We start from the raw sequence: 20,340 nt of genomic DNA, 5'->3' as shown, positions 1-20,340 counted from the left end.
AGCCGTTCTCAGTGTGTGGTCAGGGACTTCTGGGGATCCCTGAGATTCTCTCAGGGGGTCTGCAAGTTCAAAACTATTTTTAAAATAATCTAAAGACGTTATTTGTCTTTTTCACTTACTATTCTATGGGTGAGAAAATGGGCTCAGAGATAGAAGTATATTGACCAAGATCACGCAACAAAGGTGGAGCTAGAATTTAAACCTTTGTCTCTCATCCAGAAATCTGTGCCCCTAACCACTACATTCATTGTTTATATTTTTTCCACTTCTACTCCAATGAATTTGCCATTTGGCATCAAGGAAACCTTTGAAAGTTGCCAGTGTCCTTGTTGGTTTCATGTAATTCTGCCTAACAGGGCGACCTCAAAAAGTTAAGGTTTTGGTAGATTGAGAGAGAACAAGAGAAAACCATTCTTCCCCTCATGTCTATGATTTAGATGTTAAAAGTTTGGCTTTTCCTTTCTTTGGTTTGGGCTGCAACTTTATGGTCATTCAAGGAAGATGAGAGCAGTTCCCTGGCTTTTCTAGAAGGCCCGCCTTATCTTACCTCCTTACTTGTCCATGAAACCCATCCCTCTATGACTAAGGTTTTCTTATCAGAAACACTTTTTGGATTAGAGGCTCTAGTACTTTTTAATGTGACACTATTAGCAGGACATATCCAGAAACCCTGGATTCTGGGGCATTAAAGAATAGTAGTGTGCCTCCCCTCATTGAGACAGCCAAAAATATGGGGCAAATTCATCTGTTATCATAGAGGCAGTGTGTTTAGAATCTGTAATACAAGTGTTTATTAATAGCAGCAATAATAATTGATCAGAATAACTATTTGCCATCTTGAAGAGCAAAAGGGACAGTGACACTTGGAAGGTGAAGTAGGAAAAAGTTGACAAGCAAAGACTGTCCTGGGCAAACCAGAGGTATGGTGACCTTAAGCGCACAGTGAATCCCTGTATTAGAAGAACAACTGAAGGCTTTCTGAGGAACCTGGACCCCTGGAGGTTAGGACTTGGCACTGGGGCAAGCCCTGGCGGTGGCCAAAGATGGCCTCTTTCTCCTCAACCTTGTTGCTCAGATTTTCCTTGTTCAGCACACAAGAGAGAATTCCTATCCCAGGCTACCAGAACTATGCAAATGTTGGAATTCAAATAGAAAAAAAACTATAATTTCTTCTCTGCCTGGATGAAAAGCCAAAATTGTTTTGGTAGCCTGGTACATAGTCCCCCAAACAAATCTTCAATTCTAAGAATTCTAAAGATTGAGAAGGTAAAGGATAATGGCAGGCAAGAAGCTACTTGCAGAAAGAGCAACAAAAACGAGTTAAGGATACACTAGCCATGTTAGGAAAGGCAGTCACAGGTGTAAAGCCTTTTGACCTTTGAACGGTTACATAACAATATGTCCTGGGCCTGGAACATTTCTTTATGGAGAGATGAAGAGCTCTCTCCGCCTATGTCGGGTGTTTTGTTTGTTTGGAAATCTCTTTTCCATATTCTGGGTGTGTTCTGCTTCATTGCATGCATAAGGCACCTGACCCATCCCACTGCTCTACTTGTTCTGGCAGGGAGGGAACAAAGTCCTTCGCCTGCCACAGAAAGCATCTTTCTGTGTCAGCTGCAAGGTGAGCCCCACTGGCTGAGGGGGGACGGCCACTCACTATTAAGGCTGATCCTGCTTTGTCTCTGTGTGAGGACAGTGTTACTCCATCAGGGCTGTGTGAGTGGGAGTTCTGTCTTTCTTGGTGACCCCTGACCAAGAGGGTGGACATCCTGGGATTGTTCCAGTGGAAGCCAACAGCTTTCACTTGCTTGACACTGGAGGCATCTCTGGTGCCCTCGCCCCCATCCTCAGCTCAGCCTGAGTCATAGAGCTCCAAGTGCATAGCCAAGAGCCAAATCCCATTAGATCTCAATGCAATGCTTTTTTTCACCAAAGCAGTCAGTCAAGGCATTGTTGTCCCCAAAATGTATTATGTATCCCATCTGAGATTTCCATCACCAGAGCTTAAACACCAAAAGCAAAACAAAAACAGTCCAAAAGCCCTTGGATGTATGTGTAGCTCCAGGGAATAAGGCTCCATCCCTACCCAGTTAAATAAGACTAAAATACTGAATCCAGACCGTACAGTTTTATCTCTCCACTGACCCTATTCTCCCCTTCTCTAGCACATTAAAGTATATCTCAATCATTCTGGTAATCGGTTAAGCATTATAATGGGAAATGAGTTCCAAGTTCAGGTTCAGAGAAAATTGTACCAATATATCCAAATTTGTGTCTCATAGAATATGGTTTCATATTAGAGGGATTTTTTTTCATTATCCTTTTTATGGTTGTCAGTGCCAATTGATAAATAATGATAGCTGATATTGACAGAGTATCTTCCACATACCTGAGGTAACACTGAATGTTTTACATATGAGGCGATATGGATCTCATTCCCTGTATTTAAGTATGCAAGAAATAGTTCCTATCTTTATTTTAAATAAATCAATTTAAACTTTAGTTTCATGCCCATCCCTCTGGCTGGCAGGAAACTTAATGTCAGTCATTCTTGGGTTTTCTCCCCTACCACTCAGAATTGTGATGCTGTGCTGAAAGCATACAAAGAACCAGAGTGGGGGGACCCTTGTTCACCAATCATATATTTTCACAGGTTCCCGCTGAAACACGCCTCCTTCCTACCCATGGCATCTCTGCTCCAGTGGTTCTCAACGGCTACTAAGCTACTTTTGGGTCACAGGGAACCACTGTGGAACTTCCTGGGGCCTCATCAGCCTACACCTACCATGTAGCCATTCCTCTCTGGGGTTTTGCTGCCTCATTGGACATTGCCAGAAAGCAGCATGAACACTGCTGGCTTCTGGAATCCAGTCCTCTCTGTTCCTCTCGCATCCCGGGATACTGGTGTAGTAGACAGAGAAATCCTTCTTCAAGTTTGTCCAGATCCTTTCCTTTGGCACTCACCCCTTTCTTCCTTTTCTTCCCTTTGGCAAAACTTGTAAGTTCTCCTATGAGCTTATGCTCTTGAAAAAATAAATCCAGACAGAGTCTCTCAGGCCACTTCTGCTTCCCTCCTTCCCTGACACCTGTCCAGCGGAAGTTGAGGAAGCCAGTCACTTGTGGAAACTGACAGAAAGAATGAGGAAGATGAGGCCAGGAAACATGCAAGGAGGAAAACTTAGCCTCAAAATATCCAGCTGTATATCAAATCAGCACAGCAACCCAATGAGACATGTGTTACCATTTAAATTTTATAAATAGGAAAACTGAAATTCAGAGTAGTTACCCAGGTCACATGACTATTAAATCCCAGGCTGAAAATGTAGCTCTAGGTCTAATCGACCCCGCTATGTTCAACCTCACTTGCAATGTTCTTTGTAAGTAGGTGATATCATAGAATATAGACTATACTTATTTATAAGTATCTAATTTATTTGGATTATTAGGCCTAGTTTTTTAATTAGAGGAGAGAAGCTCTCTCAGCAGTGTTTGAAACGTACATACCAATGTATATATTAAATGCTTTTGCTTCTGAAAAAATGTTCCTCATGAACTTGACTAATCTTGCATTAACTCTACCAGTACCAACCCGGAAACAAGTATTTTCAAGGCAGCTTGACAAGTTTTCATACTTAGAGGATTTGAACAAGAACAATCACTCAGTGGGGCCTTGCTTGCTGAGACTCTCCTGCCTGCTGGGCTTCTGGCTTTTAGGCATTTTGACAATATGTATTCTTTAATTGGCCTCTTTGCAAATGCCTGCTCGTCACTTTTGGCATTAATTGCTAATTAATAAAAGCATGTGAATGTCAGTGTGTCAAGTGTATGAGTCAATACCTTGATGTTGAGGAATTAGGTAGAAACACAGCATTTAGATTTGGGATAGGAAAAATGAGAAAAATGTAACAGGTTCCAACATCCCTTCTTCAAACTTGCCCTGAAGTGTTAGGAGAGTCAACTTTCCCAAGACCCTCAGGACCTTCCCTTCCCCAAGAGACTTAGATAAGAAGGTTCTGCATAAGCAGGATGCTGGGTCACTCTTCCCACACTTTGCATGGCTTCCACCCATCACCCCAAGTGACGGGAGATTTGTTTGACCTGAAATCACTGTTAAACTTGGGATGCTTTAGGTATAAATATAAATACACACTTGATTGGTCCCATTACTACAGTTTTTGGTACCTGGAATAAGATGTGAGTTTGTCCTTGGAAAGGAGGAGAAGATTTCCCCTGGGCCATGAGCCTAAGCCACAGACAGGCCTGGTTTTCAGAGGGCAGGAGTCCTTCTGAAAGGAAGGGGACCTCCAAATTCCCACTTGCTAGTAAAATGCCTATAAATATGTGCCTTGGGAATCTCATGGGGAAGGCTTGCAAGTATTTTTCTGCACTGATGCCCACTAGATACCAGGATATACCATCATGGAGAGTTCTAAATGTAAAAAATAGAGTTCCTTTTCCTACAACTCTTTCTCCCTCTGCTCAAAGCCTTTATTAAAGCAAACAAAACAAAACAAAACAAAAAGCCGTGAGTTAAAGTGGAAGGAAAGAGGGGCACCTGGGTGGCTCTGTCAGTTAAGTGTCTGCCTTTGGCTCAGGTCATGATCCCAGGGTCCTGGGATTGAGCCCTGAGTAGGGCTCCCTGCTCAGCATGGAGTCTGCTTCTCCCTCTCCTCTGCCCCTTCCCCTTGCTCCTGCATGCTCTCTCTCTGTCTCTCAAATAAAATCTTTAAAAAACTAAAATAAATTAAAATAAAATAAAATAAATAAAATGGAAGGAGAGGCCCTAGCATTTTCTGAATATGGCAGATATTGTAAAAACATTGTTTGGAAATGGGCTCTCATAAGCACAGCCCATCTCCAGGTATCCGGCAACTGAAGACTTTACCGCTGTTGATAAAGGGCAGTGGGTGTCGGGCAGGGATGATTGTCTCAATTCTCCACTTCACATTTATAAAAAATAAATTCACTTTAGAATATTTTTACAGAAAAATTGTGAAGGTAATAGACTGTTTCCTATACCCCTCACTCTGTTTCTGCGAATGTGAACATTTTACATTACCATGATACGTTTGTCAAAACTGAGAAATCAATGTCTGTACCTATTTTTAACGAAACTCCAAACTTCATTTTTATTTCACTAGCTTTTCCACCCATATCCTTTTCTGTACCGGGATCCAATTCAGGGTACCACATTGCATGGAATTTCCTTGACTCCTTCATCTCCTCTGGCCTATGACAGTTTCTCAGCTTCCTTGTTGTTCAGGACTTGGACAGCTCTGAGGTGTGCTGCTTAGGTATTTTGTAGAGTGTCTCTCAATTTGGGTTTGTCTGATGCATTTCCTTATGATTAGACTGGGGCATGGGTTTTATGGGAAGAATGTCAGAGGTGAGATGCCCTTCTCATTCTGTCTGAAAAGTATTTGAGGTATTTGAAGAGGTATTTGACAGCACGATATAACAAGGGGATCTCAACCTTAGTAACTTGGTTAAGATAGTGTAAGAAAATGGTAAGGAAACATTTTTCCTTCTTCTCTTCTAGGTTCTTTGGCTGGCCTAATAATTAAATTGACATAAGACAGATGAAAAGGAAAACAAAATTTAGCTTTGGACACATGGGACCACATAACAATATGAGACTCAAAGAAGTGCCCAAAGTAGGCAGCTTTTATACATTTTAGACAAACAAATTTATGAAGAACTGACAAGAAAAAGGGATTTGAGCTTAGAGTAGTAAAATGGTGGAAAAAGTAGCAAGGTTTGTTTATACATCCTTCACAGCCTTAAATTCCCTATTTCTGGTGATAGGGATGTCTTCAATCCTCTAAGTACAGGCAGGGTACCCTTTACATGGGGAATTTATTTCCTAATTTCAGGGGGACAAAGGAGGGGCAGAGTGTTCTCCTTGCACCAGCTCTTTCTTACCAACTTAAATTCAAAATAAAAGTGGCATATCTTGGGGTGGCACACTCTGCTCCCCTTCAGTAGTATTTGCAGGTTTCTACAACATGGAATTACTATTAACCCCTTTCCATACTCTAGGCCTTTGAAGCGAGTCACTAAGTCCAGTGCACATTGAAGAAAGGGAGGGATTAAGCTCCCCCTCCCAGAAGAGGAGACAGCATCTACATATATTATCTGGAATTCTTCTTTAAGGACGGTTTGTCCCTTCTCTGCCATGTATTTATTTATTCAATCACTTTTTGAAATCATTATGAACTCATTTATATTATACTTTGGATTATACATTAATTTTTATTTTGCCCAAATTATTTCAGCTTTGGCCATTGGAAGCTCTTTCATGTTGGCTCTGTGTACCTTTTATATGCTCTTTTTTGCTTATTTTTTGAGCACAGCCTAAGTTTTGGGCACAGCTTGAGGATCATCCTACTATTTTCCCTATCCCACTCCTAGACTCAGCCATTTCTCCAAGCAGCCTGATTCCTCCAATGCAGAGGGATATTTAGAAACCAAGATCTGGGCACTGGGTGCGCTCATTGCCACTGTGGTTCATGCCTCTAAGGTCTCTGAGCTGACGGAGCTAGATTATAAATATATTATACTGAGCCATGTATAATACACATTTACAATTATTTCTCTATCTATTCACCTATATAAATATTAGGATAAACATGAGTTCTTATTGATGTCTTTGATTCTAATCCAGTATTATAAGATTTATTCTAATCTCCCCCCCCTTGCTTATCTGTAACTTCTCTGTGCAAAAGTGAAACCTAGCTCCCACCTTCCACAATCCACATACTTATTCATTCAACCCCAGTACACTTTGCTTTTTGAAGCGGAGAAAATCAGAATAGCTCATAATATCAAAAGATAAATAATGTAGTGGTCTGTGTAATTCATGAAAAATAAGACTTTTAACCCTCCCCCCATATAATACACATAAATTCAACTTAAGTACTATTTTAAAAAATTGTTAAACTCTGTATTTGTAAAATGCGAAGAATAATAATTTCTACTTTGTGAAATTACTCGTGAGAATTTAAATGAGACAACACATTTAAAGATTTTTAGTAAGTAGTAAGTAATAACTACTGGCTGTTATTATTACAAATAATAATCCAAACTGTTGAAATGGAATTCTTTATCACTTTATATTATAAAAATATAATTTTCTCCTCTACATAAAACCCTGAGACCCTCGTTTAGAGCAAACTAGAAATGGGTTTTGAGACCAAAGTGGTTGGGAGGACCAAGTTCGCCCACAAGTACCGTAAGACCATGCTGCCAGGAAGTCATGATTCTGAGCTGTGCTGCCCTTGGTGGGCTCCCCAAAGACGAGAGGCCTGAAACTTATATGAAACCAACAAAGTAACAAAAGTTCAGTGGGTACAATTCAGGAGTTAAAGGAGCCCTGGGAAATTAAGCCCAGCATTGAGGAAGACAGCCCAAGCACAGCTTACTAAAGATAAAAAGAGGAGTCTTGTTTTTCCAAAATAGATAGAGGGTACTGTCTCCCACTCAGCAGTGTGCAAATGCAAAGAGCCAAAGATATAATAAAGATTCAAATACAAGCACAGAAGATGAAAAACAAGAGCAGATATGACAGAAAGCCTCAACAGCATCTCCTCTGTGAGTGAGGCTGCAAAGACCCCAGAGCAGGCAGAGTCTGATGATGCTACAGGGTCTGAAGGCCAGTGACTCAAAAAGTATGGTTCCTGGCCCGCTGCTGTAAGGGTCTTGTAACAGGCGGAGAGTTGACACAAAATGAAAATCCTTTCTTTAGTGTTAATCGGTTAGGTCATATGCATTTCTACGGATGTTCACTTTTACATACAACTGAATCTCTTCCAAGGAACTTAGTGGGTTATTAAAGATTATAGAAACTGAAAGTAGCACATTATTAAAGTTTGGTCTGGCTACCACGCAAAGGCTGGCAAGGCTGAGAAGCTCCCACTGTGTGCCTGCACCTTCGGACATTTGGATTTTGCAAATGAATCATTTTCTGAAAGGACCATTCATCCTGAGTGCATCATGGATGTTGGCTAAAGGGGAGCAGAACGTGCCACCCCAAAATGTGCCACTTGGCACGTGGATTATTTTGAGCTGAAGACAGTCAAGACCCAGCAGAATCAGGAAAAGCTTTTTACCTCCCCCATAACTGCATAAAGGAATCTGGAAAGGGGGCTTATACCAGGGAGAGAGCTATTTCCAGAGATAACGTTTTCATCTGAGACATCTGTCTGCATGGCCTGGCAAACATTTATTTACCAAACATTTCTGCTTCTCGCCTTCCTATTAATTGCTTTCCACCTCGTTGAAGCCCCAGACCCCTCTTCCTTTCCTTAGCTCAGGATGGTATATAAACCTCCACGGCTTTGGGTGCCCGGGTGGCTCAGTCGGTTAAGTGTCTGCCTTCAGCTCAGGTCATGGTCTCAGGGTCCTGGGATGGCTCCCTTCTCGGTGGGGAGCCTGCTTCTCCCTCTTCCCTGCCTCCTCGCTTGTGCGCACTCCCTCTCTCTCTCTTTCACTCACTCTATTTCTCAAATAAATAAATAAATAAATAAAATCTTTAAAAACAATAAAACACCTCCATTGCTTTGGCTGCCTTTGAGTCTCGTATCTTTATGGGGCTCCCATTCGTATGGAATTAAATTAGTTTTTCTCCTGTTAATCTGTCTTCTTCTCATAGGTGAGTCTCAGCCAAGAACCTAGAAGTTTAGAGGTAAACTCCTTTTTCCTTCCCTACATGTCTTTAATTGGTCATGCTTACATTTACAGCTATTCTTGCTTTTGAATTACAAAACACTCCCAGTTTCATTTCTTCACTCAAGTTTAGTCAGAGATTATTTGGTTCATTCTGTATTGATATGTAACCATAAACTGTTCACAGAAATACCCAGTAGTTGCCAATATCCCCTTCCTAACAAAACAGACGTGCTTAGAGCATGATACTTAACTGTTCCCATCTAGTTTTTTTCCTACATGAAAGGTAGAAATAGAGAAAGCAGTGAGTGTTTTACACTAAATTACTGAGCCAAGACAAAATAAATGAAGTGGGATTAGTGAATCACATTTCTGCTGTGTAAATTGTAACTTGTTACCAGTGTATGTATGATAAATGTGCCTATAGCTGATCATGCAGTAATGTGATCCTTCCCAACCATTTATTTATTATCAAAGTTCAAATTAAAGAAATTTATTTAAGTAATGTGAAAGTAGAAAAACTCTAACCAAGTGGTCCCAAGGAACACTTTGGGGATAGTCATAATAACCAAGCATGGAGCGCCTTGACTGCATCTGGCTCATTCTGGCTGAGGAAGACCATTTTTGCCAGGAAACAATAAGCTTTTCCCTAGTATTTGACACCACTGATTGCTGAGGAGTAGTTTCAAACCTCACAATCATCCTGGTTAATTTTTCTTTTAGAGATGAAACTGGAAGTTTAAACATGACATTCTTCTGGCTTCTATCTGTTCTTGGGAGTTTATATCTTTTCTCCTCAATTTGATGTCTTAAGTGAAAAATTGTAATTGCCTTAATATACATCTCATTCTCCAATTTGGATTTTGCAAAACTTAGCGAATTTGAGCAAATTCTCGTTTGACGATAATTTCTGAATTCCTCCACTGAAATATTTCAGTTGTGACTCATAAAAATATGTCTTAGCTCAGATTCTCCCCAAAGCTGAGCCTGTGATAAGAATTCAGTTGTAGGTGGCTTGGGAGTGGATTCCAGGAATGAGAGAGGGGAGAGAGTGAGATGGGGAAAGAGGAAAAGCCAAGAAAAAGACTAGCTAGCTATCTTCTGAGACGAGATTGCCCTGGAACTGCTGAGAACTGCCAGGACGGGAAGTGGGCTTGACCCACAGCAGCCTCCTGCCCCCGGGCTGAGGGTTGTTCGGCTGCCCCCTCCCCAACTGCAGTCAAAATCAGAGGGAGACTAAAGGTATACCTTGGGGCGCATGACCATCTGCTACAGATGCACCAAGACTGCTCTGTCCCATCACATGGAGCCAGAATTACTCTACTTTAGCTGTTACTCTTACCTCTTTTAGGATGGCTTGTTTCATTCTCTCATCAAAATAGCTAGAGACTGATATACTCCAAAGATAAGAAGAGTATCACATGATATTAAGAATCTTCACACTTTCAAAATTATATGCCCTATCAATTAAGAAGAAAGTTGAGAAGTTAATCCAAATATATATGTATTATTATTTATACATCACATATATGTACTGTCATGCTCGTAAATTGTGTAAATAGTACATATGTGTATATATACATATTAAAATATGCATCTATGTACATAAATATACATAATAGTATACATATATGTGTAAGAACAATATACATAAAATAATATTAACAAAGGTTAAGTAAGTAGAAATTTAGGGGTGGCTTGGTGGGTTAAGTGAATGACTCTGGGTTTCGGCTCATATCATGATCTCATAGGTCCTGGGATCAAGCCCCCGCATCAGACTCCGTTCGCAGCGGGGAGTCTGCTTGAAGATTCTTTCCCTCTGCCCCTCCCCCCACTCATGCTCTCTCACTTTCTCTTGCTCTCTCTCTAAAATGAAGAGATAAATCTTTAAGAATATATATATATAAATAGAAGTTTGAATAATTTCTTCATAGCCTCAATATATCATCTGACATATTCCTGTTTTGGGAGACTAGAGATTTTGATGTTTATATATACATCCTTTTTTTCATAACTCAAGTCTGAAATAAGGAAATCAACTGTTTAACTCCTGTTTAAATTTGTTTGTGTCTGGTTACTAAAAGCCACCAATAAATTTCATTTTAGATGAAACTCTTTAATGTTATAAACTCCATGAACATATCCTAATTCCTTTATTCCCTGGTAATAATACGCTGGTAAAAGGAAGTATATTCTTCTGTTTATTAGATTTACTATCTACCCTGAAGCCAAGACCATAACTCACTAATCATGTTTGGAAAGACATTCTCCTCTTAATTTATGAATGAAATGAAAGTATACTAATTATATCCCTGCAATGCTGCCAATGTATGCAAGTAACTAAATACTCAGTTCAGGTCTCAGAAGGAAGTTTTAGCAATTCCAGGCACATACTAGAAATAGTTACTAATATTCAAGCTTACAAGAGGTGAATTCTCATGTTTTTATGAAGAACAAATATGTGAGCAATGAAACATGATTTGTCCTCTTTATATAAACACATCCAGTTTCACCCAGCAATGGAAATTGCTAATTGAGCTATTTTTGTGGAGGTCAACTCTAAAACATAGACTTACCTGATGGAGAGTTGATGGGAAGTATAATCTGACCTTGCTCATTTTATAACCAGCTTTTAGGGAGACCTGTTTCCTACCCCATCCGTAATCTCAAAATCAGTATGTATTTCTTTCTTAATCATTTGGGTTTTTCTGTCTGCTTTGTCCTTGTCTCCTGTTTAAACAATTTTTTTCCAATCTGCTGGTACGTAGCACTGTCATCAGCATGATGCCATGGCATCTCATTTTTTAAAGGTTCCTTAGGAAATAAGCAATGTGTCATATTTATCTTTCGATATCTTCAGCTCCTCTTGATTATGAAAGATAATTAATGGTTACTCAATCTATTCTGGAATTGGCTGGATATATTCACAAGGCTTACTTCACTTTGTTTTCAAACTAGGAGTCTATGTTAACAGATGGCAGGATTTTCCAACATTTAGATTCCAGTATTGAAAAAATTCACAAAAGTATGAGTTTCAATTATGAAATTATATTTAAGTCAATGATAAAGCAATATTTATACTGATTTAAAGCAAATGTTCCATGTTGTTAGGCAAAGGATTTAATCAGGAGAAGGAGAAGGAAGAGGATCCTGAGGAGTCAACAGGGGGTGGGGGTCTTTGAGATGATTATTGAAGTATCCTTTTCATTTTTTATCACTTTTTCCACCCACTGCAAAGACCAGCACTATGGCTCTTGCTTTCAATGGTTATTCCATTCTTCTGGAGGAGAGGTATTAGTGGGGAGGGCAGGCCCAGGTAGTGAATGATAGGACCACCAGTCTACCTGCATGAGGGAGAGAGGCTGCTGCCTGACACACAAGGGCCAGTAACAGGCAAACCGCAACTATTGCTTTTGCCCTGAGGATTCTGCAAAACCCTGGGGAATTATTTCAGTGGTGAATATTAGAAGGGTTAAAGCATGCAGGGTTTAGCTAGAATGCCTTGATGTGAATGCCAGCTCCATTTCTTACAGCTCCAGGATTTTAAGCAAGTTATCAAACCTCTCTGTGTCTGTTGCCTCCCCTTGTAAAATGGAGATGATATGAGGGCTTATTTTGTAAGGATGTTATGAGAATTAAATTACTCATATATTTGCAAATGCTTTCAAGAGTGCCCAGTATTAAAAAAATCATATGTGTCTTGTTAAATTAAAAAGTATAGTAAGTAAAATATGACTCCCCTCCTTAAAACATTCTGATTCTTCTCATCTCACTCAGAGTAAAACTCCAAGTCCCTCCAGTGGTCTGTCCTATGGGATGTGTCCCCTGTTTTTGTCTGAATTCACTCCATCTGTTCTAGATTCAGCTAGATCTCATTATGTGAGGCCATGCAACTACTTCTGGCCATGACATGTGGCCTACCATGATGCACTTCTGGGCCTGGATGACAGTCCCCAACCTCCCTGGTGTGCTATCCCAGTTTTCATTCTGGAAGTCCCACATCCTGGGAAACCTGGCAAATGGGAAACAGTCACCCTAACCCTGGCCTATAAAAAACAAAAACAAAAACAAAAACTTCTTGTAACTCTTCATACTCTCTTCTACCGTTTGCTGGATATCAATGTCCAGAGTGACCTTGAAAGTCATATGTTAAAGATGACAGAGCCACCATCAGCCTGGGCTTCTGAATGAAGCAATTACTGCCTCCACTCCCCCTTGGACTTTATGTGAGCAAAAATAAATTCTATTCCATTAAGACTAATGAAACCATTAAAAGTTCATTGCATTAGCTTAACCAATAAACTGATTACCATGCTGGTCATTCTGGCCTCCTTCCTGTTCTCTGAACAAAAGAAGCATGCACCAACTGTTCATTCTGCTCAGGTTGCTCCCTTCCAGACATCTGCACATCTGCACAGCCAAATCCTTCACCTCCAACCATTGTTTGCTTAGCTCTTGTTTTCTAGGGCACCTGCTTGACCAGTTCATTCAAAAATATCGCCCTGATCTCCTCCTCCCCCCCCCCTCCTTCCATCCTCCTTCTTCCCTCTTCCTCTTCCTTTCCTCCTCCTCCCCCTTTTCTCCTCCACCTCTTTTCCTCCTCCTTTTCCTTCTTCTTCCTCTCCCTCCTCCTCTTCTTCCCCTTCTTCCTCCTCCTCTTCCTCCTTTCCTCCTCTTCCCCCTCTTTTTTTTCCTCTTCCTCTTTTGCTTCTTCTTCTTTTAACACAGTATCATCACTTTCTAATTTATACAGTGGCCTCTCCTTCTCCATGGGGAATATGTTCCAAGACCCTCAGTGCCTGAAATCACCAATAGTGCTGATTCCTATATAAACTGTTTTTTTCCTATGCATACATACCTATGATAAAGTTTATAAATTGGGCATGGTAAGAGATGAACAATAATAATAATAAAATAAAACAATTATAACAATATACTATAATAAAAATTTTGTGAACGTGGTCTCTTCCTCTCCGTCAAAATATCTTGTTGTACTAAACTCACCCTTCTTACAATAATGTGAGATGATAAAATGACTACATGATCAGATGAAGTGGGGTGAATGACTTAGGCATTGTGATGTAGTGTTGGGCTACTGTGGACCTTCTGGGAATATGTCTGAGGATCATCTGCCTCTGGATCTCACGTGACCACAGGTAACTGAAACCATAGACTGCAAAACCACAGATGAGGGGCGACTACTGTACTATACTGTTTACTCTCATTTCTTATGCTTATTATTTATTATCTGTCTTGCTTCCCCCCTCAGAACAGAAGCTTCACAAGGGTTGAGAACTTTGTTTTGATCACTGTCTATCTTGAAAGTCTAGAACACTGCCTGACATATAATCAGTGCTCGATAAATAATTGCTAAATGAATGAATTATTTCAATTTATTTCATTTTCAAAGTTTATGAAGTTGACGAAAATAAAATCAAACCTTCAATGACTCCCCCCTCCAAGAAGTAACACATATCATGGAGTTTCAAAATGATGAGTCCTTCCAACCATTTTCAGCATATTATTATAGGTTTTAGAAATTATACACAGAATAATCCTATTTATTATTTCACAATATCTTTTGTTCCTGGCATGCATCCAAATTCCTCCAAAACAGAGAATCAAAATAGACTATGCCTGAAGTCAAGTATTTAAGCCTACCAGTATTTTGGCTTTTATAGTCACCTCAATTACTGGTTAACCTCTGCTAGGTCTCAAATCATGTTCCCTATTTTTTAATGCTGTAGCAATAGCTTACTATTGACACATCTTCTCTTTCTGCCTCATATCAGTACTTGCATATCTCAGTAATTCTGGGTGTTTCAAAGATGTTCAAGATGTATCCAATATTTATCCTTATAAATTGTAAACTCTTCTGCAAGCTGGAGGCTCTGCATCTTTGAGCAGAGTGAAGGGACAAAGAGTCAGTTGGCTCTCCTATTGATTCATTTTCCAAAAATAAAGAACTTATTTGTTATATTTAGTTTCTTAGGGAAGGTATTATGTACCGGTCTTTTATGGCAATAATTATAATGCAGAGATCTGCAGGTCACAGTTTGTATCTTCTTTTCAGCAAACAGGACACAGGGTATCACCTGTCCTATAGGCACTCTTTTTGGTCCAAGTTTCCACCTAACCGAGATTTGATTTTGGCAGGTATAGCCTCCCTGAGTGATTGCTTTCAGAGTGCACGGAGCTTTTGCATTCAAGGGAATGTTACCATGGAGAAAGTCCTCCATCCACTGATATGATCGGTATGATTCTGGAAAAGATTAAATAGGCTACCACTGTGTGATTCCATTGTTTATTTATATACCTCTGAGAATGGTTTCAGAACGGCTGTTATCACTGAAGGGTGCATATTCAGAGAAGCTGCCTAACAAGAGGTAAGTTTCGAATGACTATTTACAGATGATCTAATCCCAAATTTTCCAGAATTAATTTTTTTTATTTATTTTGAATTTATTTGCCTATGAACGTTTTCAATCAACCCCCAAATAGACTGTGCATCAGAAACTGGGCTAGGTCCTCCATGACTTCAAGGAGCTTACAGGCCAGTGGTGAGGATGGGATGAGTGAACAGGAGAATGTAATCCAGTGCCTTCCGGTGGTATGAAAGAGGGAAGAGAGAAGTACTGAGTACCCTAACCCAGGTTTAGTTTGCCTCCGTTGATTAGCAGATGGCAGATGATGGAGGTGACAGCAAGTCTGGTGTGATAGGGCAACAGGAAACAGTTCACTCTGGGGGGTGGTTGCTAGGGAGGGAGTGAAGGAGGTGTGGCTACAGGGGCTGAATAGGGCTTGAGAGGTAGGATTCTGTGTACTTACTGTACAAAGGAGTTTGAACTCTATTTAAGCATACAGAAAACCATGGAAGGTTTAAGAGGAGGAACAATATCCAATGTGCCCTTTAGAAAGTTCACTCTTCTGTAAAGAGGTGGAGGAATTTTGAATGGTTACAACAAACAAAACAAACTAGGAGGCCTGGAGACCTATTTTGATAGGGCTTACTTAAGAGGCTCAGTGATGGTGGTGACCTAAAAAGTGAAGTGGTGGCCAGAATAGTGGAGGGAAATTAGAACCCAAGCAGAATATGTAGATTGGCGGTGCCATTCAACAAGCCTGGGGACACTGGGAGAGCTCATTAAAACAGTTTGGAGACTCAAAAATTGGAATTATTGGTAGGACAACTGAAGAAGACACCCCTCCTCTGTGTGTCAGCTTCACATTCCTTAGTCTTGTTAAAAGTCCAATTAGGAGGAAAAAATGATTTCTCTTTTTCACAGGCTTTCAAATTTTCAACTGCAACCAACACGCAAAAAATGATATTTTATCTCATTATACACATGTACACAGAAATGGCAACAGAAGATCTACAAACAGCAATTACCCTCATCGCATTCAGCGTGCTCCAATGTCTTCTGTCCTGCTGCCATTTTTACTGTCTCTTCCAGCAGGGTACACCTCATGGTCATGGACACAGATGTTCAACTTGAGGGCACCTGGGTGGTTCAGTCGGTTGAGCATCCAACTCTTGGTTTTAGCTCAGGTCAGGATCTCAGGGTCCTGGGATCAAGCCACGCATCAGGCCACATGCCCAAAGGGGAGTCTCCTTGGGATTCTCTCCTTCTGCCCCTCGCTCCACTGAGGCTCACACATGCTCTCCTCTCTCTCTCTCTCAAATAAATAAATAAAATCTTAAAACAATAGTTGCACTTGAGTAGCAAGGAGTGCTCTGAGGACATTTTCTTCCTTTGAACTCAAGATCTTACACAGCAAAATAAACTGGAGAAAGACCTGGACTTCGAAATCACACCGAGTCCTGCCCTAGAGTCACAATTTACTAACTATGCTGCCTAAGGCATAACTACTCCTCTGAGATATATGTTAATGCTACCAGCTGTCATTTAATAGGTACTTTCTCCAGACCAGGCATTGTACTAAACACACACACACACACACCCCACCACCACCACCACCACCAAAAGCCAAAACAAAACAAAAAACCACCAAAGTAAGGGTAAATTAACAATAATACCAAATTAGAGGATTGTTGTCCTGATCAATGGAAGGAGCCCTAGCCTAGGATCTGGAATACAGTAGTTCAAAAGTGAGTGAATAAAAACATATATATAATGTAAAGCATTTATTAAAACCCTTATGACGCACCAGGTGGCTCAGTCAGTTAAGCGTGGGACTGTTGATTTCACCTCAGGTTGTGATCTCAGGTTCATGAAATCCAGCCCCTGGTCAGCTCTGCGCTCAGCCAGGAGTCGGCTTGAGATTCTCCCTCTCCCACTCCCTCTGCCCCTCCCCACCCGACTCTCTCTTTCTCTCTATCAAATAAATAAATAAATAAATCTTTTTAAAAACACTTGTTAAACAGAAACTTATTATATAATGTTTCAGACATTAAAAAGAATACACATATCCACACAGATGCATGATTTTTTTTTTAACAAAACAGACAATTTTTATTCCCAGCTGGGGTGATAGAGTGGAGATATCCCCAGATCAGTCCAAAAACAGAGATATACTGGTGGGTGAGGGGGCAGATGGCACAGGAACTCAGCACTTATTCTCACCCAGTCCAACATAAGGGTTTTAGGCAGCCAGGCCAGACCCTGGAGGTGAAGTTGGGATGACCTCATCCCCTTCCCCCTCATCGGTAGCACAATCCTCCTCTCCCTCCTCCTCACAGGAGCTGCTCAGCTCTTCCTCTTCCTCCTCTTCCTCCTCCCTCTGCTGGCCCGAACCCTGCCCTGCAAACCCACCAGCTCTGTGGTCTGCAGATGGGACTCCCAGGTGCCCTTCCGTTCACTGTAGCTGGGGGGATGAAAGATGATAACAAACCATAAACTCATGTGCTCAGCCATCAGCTTAGGAAGTAAAATGTTAGCAATATCTTTGAAGCACCCTGTGTGTTCCTCCCTATCTCATTGCTCTTCTTTCTCTTCAGAAGTAATCACTGTCCTTAATTTTATGTTCATTTTTCCCTTACTTTGCTGCATTGTTTCCCCACATTTATATGAATCTTTAAAAATATATTGTTTCCTTGTGCATAATTTTGAGGTTATATATGTGGAATCACTCTGTGTATATCTTTTCTGTGACTTAGTTTTTTGTCCTCTGTTGAGTTTGTGATCCTCATCTAAGACAGTGTGTATAACAGGAGCTCATCCACACTTACTGTTTGATACCCCACAATTTACTTACACATCCTCCTGTTGATACATGTGTGCGTTATTCCCACTTTGTTTGTTTTTATATTACAAACAATATTCCTAAGAGAAATCTTGCACATGTTTCCTAGCACACATATGTATGAGTTTCTAGGCTTGCCAAATAATATAGAGGACATCCAATTAAATTTGAATTTTAGAGAAACAATTTTTTTAGCATAAGTATGTCCCCATGCAAAATTGGGACATACTAATACTAAAATTTATTGGTTGTGTCTCTGGAATTAAATTTAACTAGATGTCCTATATTTTTGTTTGCTAAATCTAGCAACCCTATGAATTTCTTATACCTAGGATGGAATTGCTAGGCTACAGGGAACGTACGACTTGAACCGTTAGGGTGCTGTCAAATGTTTTCTAAAATAGGTGAAACAATTTGTCAGGGGATTGAGTTCTCATTGCTTTATATCCTCACTGCTATGGACAGAATCACATCCCCAAGATTCATATATTGAAGCCCTAACTCCCAATGTAACTGTGTTTTGCAGGAAGCTCCTTTAAGAGAGTAATTATGGTTAAATGACATAATAAGGGTGGGGCCCTAATCCAATATGACTGATGTCCTTATTCAAAGAGGAAGACATGTCTGAGCGCTCTCTCTCTATACACAGAAGAAAAGCCATGTGAGGACACAGTGAGAAGTTGGCCGTCTGCAAGCTGGGAAGAGATGACAAGTTGTACTTTAATTTTCATTTAGTTCAAAATGTTTTTCAATTTCCGTTGAGATTTCTTCTTTGACCCTCATGTTATCTAGAAGTGTGCTGTCTGATCTCCCCAAGTATTTTGGGATTTTCCATCTATTTTTATGTTATTGATTCTAGTTTAACATTATTGTGATCGAAAAGCAGATATTGTACGATTTCTATTCTTTTAAATTTATGAAGTTGTGTTTTATGGACCAGAATGTGGTCTATCTTGATGAATGCTCCAGGTGAGTTTGAGAAGAGTGTGTATTCTGCCATTAGATGAAATATTCTGTAGATGTCCGTTATATCCAGTAGATTGATGGCACTGTTGAATTCAGCTAAGTCCCTACTGATTTTCCGCCTGCTGGACCTGTCCAATTCTGATAAAGGGGTATTAAAATCTCCATCTAGAATAGTGGGTTTATCTATCTCTTCTCACAGTCCTATCAGCTTTTGCCTCACATATTTTGATGCTCTGTTGTTAGATGCACACAGTAAGGATTGTTAGGTTTTCGTGGGGTATTGACCGTTTTATCATTGTGTAATGCCCTTCTTTATTCCTGATAACTTTCTTTGTTCTTGATGTCGTCCCTGTCTGAAATTAATAAAGCTCTTCTCATTTTCTTTTGATTAGTGTTAGTATGGCATATCTTTCTCCATCCCTTTATTTTCGATCTGTATGTGTCTCTATATCTAAGATTAGTTTCTTGTATACAATGTATAGTTAGCTTGCTTTTTATCCACTTTGACGATCTTTGTCTTTTAATTGGTGCATTTAGACCATTGACTTTCAAAGTGACCACTCATACAGTTGGATTAATATCTACCATATTTTTTACTTGTTACCCTTGTTCTTTGTTCCTATTTTTGTCTTCCACAGCTTTTGTCCTTTTTTTGTTTTAATTAAGCATTTTATGATATTATTTTCTCTTTTTTCTTACCAGATAAATCATACTATTTTTTTTTTTTTTTACTCTTTTGCAGTGGTTACCCTTGAATTTGCAACTAATCCAAGTCCACTTTCAAGTAACACTCCATCACTTCACTAGGAGTGCAAGGGCCTTTTTTAAAAAAGATTTATTTATTTGAGAGAGAGAGAGAGCATGCACATGCATGCACAAGCAGAGAGAGGGGGGCAAAGGGAGAGAATCATTAAGCAGAATCCCTGCTGAGCGCAGAGTCCTTTGCTGGGCTTGATCTAACCACCCTGAGATCATGACCTAAGCCAAAACCAAGAGTTGGACGCTCAACCCACTAAGACACCCAGGCATCCCGCAAGTACCTTTTAAAAACAAAATATTCTTAATTCCTCCCTCCTGTGCCTTGTATCATATATATACATGTATAATCAAATATATTGTTACTATTATTATTTTGAACAAATTGTTGTTAATTAGGAACAAGAAAAATGAGTTTTTATTTTACCTTCAATTATTCCCTCTCTCATGCTCTTTCTTCATGTAGATCTTTTACCAAACTATGTTATTTTCCTTCTCTCTGAAGAACTTCTTTCAACATTTCTTACAAAACAGGTCTGCTGGCAACAAATTCCCTCAATTTTTGTTTGTCTGATAAAGTCTTTACTTCTCCTTCACTTTCGAGGGATAATTCTGTGATGTACAAAACTTTAGGTTGGTGGGGTTTTTTTTCTCAACACTTTAAATATTTCACTGCACTCTCTTCTTATTTCCATGTTTGCTGAGGATAAGTCAGATGTAACTCTTATCTTTGTTCCTCTGTAAGTAAGG

The sequence above is a fragment of the Ursus americanus genome, chromosome 9, assembly GCF_024610735.1.
Source record: "Ursus americanus isolate L20-20 chromosome 9, mUrsAme1.1.p, whole genome shotgun sequence".
Classification (NCBI taxonomy): Eukaryota; Metazoa; Chordata; class Mammalia; order Carnivora; family Ursidae; genus Ursus; species Ursus americanus.
The sequence above is the reverse complement of the archived record's forward strand: the minus strand, read 5'-3'. Positions refer to the sequence as shown.